The following is a 7,051-nucleotide window of genomic DNA, read 5'->3' on the forward strand; positions in this document are numbered from 1 at the left end:
GAGATTCACTTTTTCAATTTTAATTCAAAGCAATTTCAGAAAGTATTCCTTTCATGAATCGACCAAACACAACAATTTGCATTTCCAAATACAATGACAATTCTACGGGCCTTCTTCAAATACTGTACTTGATTCCAAGTTTGAAAAGGATTCTCCAATCAATTTGGTAATTCGATTATGCTAACGAACAAATAATGTGTGTATTGAGACAAATCCAAGCATTTTCATCCCCATTTTCAATCATATTCAATCATCCTTTTGTGGGAGAAATTAGTTTCCGGAGGACTCTTTTAATTTATAAAATTTCCTGCGTAGATCCATACAAATTAGAAGTATCTATGAAACTAGTCAAAGTTTGCTCTCTTGGAGATGAGTCACAAAAATGTACAGATCGAGTGAATTCAAGACAGGTCTTTGAATAAGATAAGCAGTAAGAATCATCATTTGGGATAGAAATAGGGCTACATCCAAATTGAGACGATCATCACAAAAATGCTTGACTTGGGTCTCTGGAGTTAAGGATATATCGTGAATTTTTCCACTGTAAGATATGCTTGCATGTAGCTGGAGAGGATTTGACATATGTATATATCTGGGTTAAACTTTGAATTGAGGAGTATTCCAGTCGGAGTACAACTCTTATATTCATGATGAAATTGTCCCATTTTATATTACCATATTCTTCTTCCAAAACAGAAATAAATTGACCGATCTGGCTGAAAGCTGTTGTGTGCTCTTCCAAGATATGTTACTAACTAAACATAACCTTAATACACACCAGTAGATCCGTCTCTCGAACTTTCACGGACTTTTCAAACGATCCTCGTATTAGTCTCATTCCTGCATTGTCTATTACTAGGTGGTCCACGTAAATCTGAACACTTTATAATTTAATAAGTAATGAAGGTTGAGTGATTGAAATTAATTCATACTTCAATATGTTTGGTCAGTTAACATTTATTGCTGTTTACCGTATACATACAGATATTTTTGTTACTACAGTAAATCCTGATTATGCATTGAAATTGTCATGAATATTTCTTTTCATTTTTGAATATAACATAAAGTTTAGAAGACAAACATCTCAATTTTCTTCTTCCATTACTTGATATCTTTCTTACGAGAGTGTAAGACATATTTTTATATGATGTTCTGCTCTTTGTGATTTTTCCATACAGACATTGCATGTTGCATTTATATTTTAGCATTTACTCAGGTGGGTGAGAAATGCCCTGACTTCTAAGTTTGACAATCATTGGTTTTGGCTCTTTCAGAATTATGTGTGTATGTTTCACACTTTGGTTTTCTTTGTATCGCTTGCACTAGGCTTCGTAGAAAATATACCGTATCAACCGCATAATGAACTCTAATCAACTTTTGGGTTTGATTCTTAGTGCCTATTTTTGCTAGGTGATCTGTATATTCATTTCCTGTCATATCATTATAACCTTTGCACATTTAGAGATATATATTTTTCTCACTTTTTCCTATGTTTGATATTTGTTTGCACTTTTTGCCTTGATCACTTGTAGTACAGGGGTAGAGAATTACAGTAATTGCTGATTGAGAATCTGATTTAATTATAACCTTTCTTAACGGTTTTTCTTCCTTGAGAAGAGCTTTTACTGATTGTGCGATTGGTAAAACTTCTGATTCAAAGACCGATACCTCGTTGTTCAACGAGGTTGATAATTGGTGAATTGACATATCACCTCGAGTGATAGCCCATCATGCACCTATATTTCCTAGTTCATCTATGAATCTGTCCATGTGGTATATGACTCTGCTAAGGATGCTAATTTGGCAGTTGTCGATCCAAATATAATTGCCTGTCATGAAGTCACTTGGTTGATTCAACATAGCTTGATCAAGTATTTTATCACAGGAGAAACAATGCCCACGACGCTATGTTAATAAAAGAACGATAAAAATATTTAAATGAAATGTAGCCTTTTGCCTATGTGTATGTTGATTGGAAATTTGTATTTTTACTTTAAATTAACCAAAAAAAATTGTCAATTTTCTAACTTTGATAACCTTTTTTATGACCTTTTATTGAGGGAAAACATCCATATAGCCAAGTTCTATATAAAAATTAAAAAAATGTGTCCAATAAAAAATATTTAGTAGGAGCTAATTTTACACAAAAAAAATTATATATTTCCGAGTTCATTTGAGGCCAAGGGCAAGAACACACACTTCAAGCAGTTAGAGGTCTCCAAGACCACCGTTTACGCCTCAGCAAGTTCAAAATATTGGAGAAAAAGAAGGGCTCTGTCAAAAAACCCAAACTGGACCCTAGTTAAATAAAATAGCCTATGTCTATCCCCTCGAATCCACGAGGGTCCATGGAAGAGATCTTGGGGGTTCACATCAGACTAAAAAATTAAAAAAAGTGAGTGGAAAGAGCTTTTGAGGTTGGAGAGGCTGCTTTTGAAACCATGAATGAAATCTGCTCCTTTGCAAGAGTTTTTTTGAGTTCTTTCGAACTCTTTTTTGATACTTTTGGCCTTCCTATACCCCTGATATCAACACCTTCGACTACAACTTTTGGGTGCATGTTGAGGGGAAGGCCTGCTGTGTTCGTCATCCGAACAACGAGGTACTCAAAGACCCTGTCAGCCAGTACAGGACGTAATGGAAGATGACTACATCTGCAGCAGCCTGAAAGCCATAATTGCCACTAAGGGCGTCTATATTAATGATTAAGAGAGTTCAGACACATCTATTTATAGTATTAATTTTGTCGAAATTCTATTGTTTATTTATAAATTATATTTTGTTAAAGTTTAAAGTGTTTATATTTTAATGGATCACTCGGGATATCATTCATGAATTCAATCCCTTGAGCACGAGTTAATGCTCAGAAAAGAAGGAAGAATAGACGGACCCCTTTTCTTTTTTTCCTTGCTTGTTAAGAAAAAAGAATATGATTATATACATATAGTGAATAATATCCCTTACTTTGTCTTTTCAATACTTTACGATTTTGTTTTCAGGTGCTACTTCCAGCTTTTATATCAAGAAATAATGCACCTAATGTTGCAGGGATGCGTTCTTTTTTATAGAGTTTTTATTTATAGATAAATGTTAAATATTTTTTTTCCTAAACATATCGTGTTTTTTTAAAGTTTTTCAATTTCCTTAAATAAATTGATAACGAAATGAAAATAAATTTCTTAAATATTTCTAAACACTCTTTGTTAAACACTTTTTTTTGTTCATCTAATTTAAGAACAATTTCTGAGAGTAAGTATAGGTCAGTTAATTTAACCTCTAAACAAAACGTCATGCTTATTATCCCTTTTTTAACAATAATTTTTAGAGGCTAAAATTTAAATAAATAAATATCAAAATATGAAGCAATATTTGTAAATGTTTGTATATTGTATAATGTATTTACATTAGACTGTCTCGTTTTTCAGTTAATATTTTTCCCCTCTGCACAAAGATATTGTCTGCTAGAAGCAGTAAAAAACTTACTTTGGTGAAGTTTAATGACTTTTAGGTCCATTTGTGGCGTAGTATCTTCTACTATCTCAAATAAGTTGCCATGTGTGAAAAATTGTACTTTTTATATCTTTTACTATTTGATTTACCAATAAAATGAATCAATAAGATGTGATCAATGATTTATGGTTCCCCTGTTTTATTAAAGATAAAATTCCTGCTTTTTGTTAAACTACAATCACTTGAACATGGGTTAAATTTTACTTGTTATCTTTGAAAAAAAAACAACAAAAAGTTAAAAAATTAAAAATCCGCTATTCACTGAAAATTGAATTTATGGAAAAAAATTCAATTTTCGTGAAATATTTTGCAAAAAATTTTTACAAAATTCATAACCATATTAAAAAACTGAATCTTTTTGAATTAAGTTTGGAAAATGAATTTTTTTGAATAAAGTTTGAAAAATAAATTTTTGGGGAAATAATTTCAAAAACTCACAGCTATTTACAAAAATTCAAAAAATTCATAGCTATTCAGAAAATAATTATTTTTTTGGAAAAAATTTTTAGTAAAAAGGAAAAAAAAAATCATACAGCTCCTTGAGCCTAACCGCCTGTGGACACCACTGAAATGTATTTAAAAGTTACAATTTTTGACACATAAAATCATATTTGGGACGTTATAAAATGCCAATTTCGACCCAAAAATCTCATCTTTTCGAATTAAAATGACTTGTACTCCAGAAAAAATTCCCCGAAAGTCCTCAAATTTTGAAGTAGTTAGTTTTTTTATACTCTTTACTCGGAAGAGTAATTTTTTTTTGAGGGGGGGAACAAATGTTCACCCAAAAACAGGACAGCCTAATAATGTTCATATATATTTTTCCGAACAATTTCTTCGTCGTAGGGGGTAACGAATTTAAACTAAGGTAGTTGGGGAACATAATAACATCAAATTTCTAATAAAGACCCAATTTATATAAACGCTTTAAAATAAGATTATATCATCTGTTACAGTATATTTGTTAAAATATAGTATCAACTATGTAAATACAATATTTCTATGCAAAATGATATTTTTTAAATTCAAATAAGGAAAAAAAGTAACACAATATTGCAGTTTAACAGAATTCCACAATATATATTTTTTTGTAAAAAAAATAAATAATAAATGAGCGTCGTTGTTTCAATGTCAATTTTTTATGCCTTTCTTATGACAATCAAAATTCAGGAATGAAATAATTACTAGAAAAGTTAATATGATAAATATTTGCCTATTGTCACGAAGCATTTTATAATACAAAAAGTATTCAAGTATTTCACACATATAATTGCATTTTTTTTATAAATCCTCATTTCACGGGTGCGTCCCCAGGATTAGATATATATTTTTTTTGGGTTGGGCTTGTTTCTCGGAATTTTATCGTAAAATCTTTTAAAAAAATCCACAGCTGTTTACTAAAAATTAATTTTTTGGGGAAAAAATGAACTTCCAATGGAATTTGGGATTAGTCAATAGAGTAAAGTTTGTAGAAATTTGTCTGGATATTCGTTTGCATTTAAATTTGCCAAATAAAATATATGTTTAACTGAAATATCTGTCAATTTCTGAATGATTTTTTAATTTTTTTTCACTTCCCCCCCCCACACACACATTTATTCATCAAACGTCGATTTTCAATATTTTTAAAAGAAATGGCAAAAAAACAAAGACACATTTTGGTCATAAAATTTGAGACTCCAACTGTTCAATTAAATATTTACAATTTTCGGAACATTTTGTTATATAATTTTTGCAATATTTGCAAAAATGAACCAGTTATTTTTTCAACAACACTATTCTTCATAACTTTTTTGTTTTTGCAAGTACGAAAAAAATATTGGTATTTTTTTGTTTCTTTTACAACTCCAATAAAAACTATTTATTTATTTTTTGCAAAATTAGGGAAAAAAAGTTTTTCGCAATTTACTGCGCAAATTTCGATTTGGGCATTTTTTTGAAGTAAATAGAAAATGGACTTCTCATCTAGACAATTTTTTAGATGCATATATCTTGGATATATTATTTGAAGTTTATAAAGCATTATTTTTTTTTATTCATAATAATAATACTAAGGTTATAGGAGGCAATAAGAAGATTTTTTTTTTCGTGGAGGGCGGTGGAGGAAGTTGCTAGGATGAGACGTTGTTAATTACCTTACCTAACCTGATTGATATAGTATGAAGTCCAAGAGAAATATAATTAGAGTAATTAGGATCTTTTTCAACAACAACGAAACATTCATATTATAATATTATTAGTATATAGAAGTATTTTCTGAATATTTTTTTTTATATTATTAATTAATTTGAACATTTTACATGTGATTTCCCTATCCCTCCTTAGCCCGAGCAAAGCCGGTTAATCCTCAGCTAGTAATATATACATTCATATATAATCTATCTCTTGAAATGGAAGAAAATGCTAATGTCCGACCTCCAGAGTCTAATAAATTGTCTGGAAAAAGGGCAAGATCATGTCTTTTGCGAGAATCCTTTCTAAAGGAGAAGAAAATGTCAAAAACTTACTAAACAAAATTGATCATAGTCCAAGTTTCCGGTGGAAAACTTTTGTTATAGGCTTAACAGACTCAGAAAGCCAATGTGCTTTCAATGATGTAAATATGAAGCAGTTACCCGTCTACATAGTAGCTATAAGTTAAGGTTTCACAGAAGACGAAATCGCTGTCGCACAAGCCCGATATAGCTTTGGATACTCTTGTTTTACACCAAGGCCCCTTGGACATTCGTTCAAGGCTAGATAGACTAAAGAAATGTTACAAAAACAATGTAACTGGACCTAAGGGTAAAATTGTGACCATTGATATTTGTTAATTAAAAACGTTGACAATTTTAAATTAGATAAGGAGAATAACTTCAGGATTACTGAAGTGAATACTTTTAAAAGAGTTGACAAAATCAGACTGAAAGAAATTATTAGTAAGTTTGTTGACATTGTTGATTGCAATCCAGAACAAAACCCTGGACACTCAGAAGCGGGGGAATGCTTTAAGAATTACAAAATGAAATGGAGGTCCTTAAATGATATTTTTGAGGTGATAGGGGATCCCTTGAATATCCCCCAAATAATGGCTGAGGATGAAAGTCTTATTAAACTCCAATTTTTCGGAGTTAGACAACAATACCAAATATGTTTTAGATTTGGACATTTTCGGCTGAATTGAACCGAAAAAGACTTCAAATAAGTGATTATACACAAGTTCTAAAAGAAAAAATAAGAATAATTAATGAAAATCAATCGAGTAAAACTTCTGAACTCATTTTTCCAATAGATCAGGTACGTTCGAGCGCAGAAAAGCCAAGAGAAGAATTTTGCATTACACAAACAGACTTTAAAAAACACTGCAGAACTATAAACGAGGGAGGAAGGCATGGTCGAAGAACAAATACGAAGCGTCAATAATAAAACTGACGGACATAAATCTTCCATCTCTGAAGTGGAACAAGAGCCAAGGGAAGGGGATTCAAAAGCAATCATTTAACTCATATAAATTAATCTCCCAATATCCAACCATAAGGGACTGTACATTAAAATTAATTTG

The sequence above is a fragment of the Lepeophtheirus salmonis genome, chromosome 6, assembly GCF_016086655.4.
Source record: "Lepeophtheirus salmonis chromosome 6, UVic_Lsal_1.4, whole genome shotgun sequence".
Classification (NCBI taxonomy): Eukaryota; Metazoa; Arthropoda; class Copepoda; order Siphonostomatoida; family Caligidae; genus Lepeophtheirus; species Lepeophtheirus salmonis.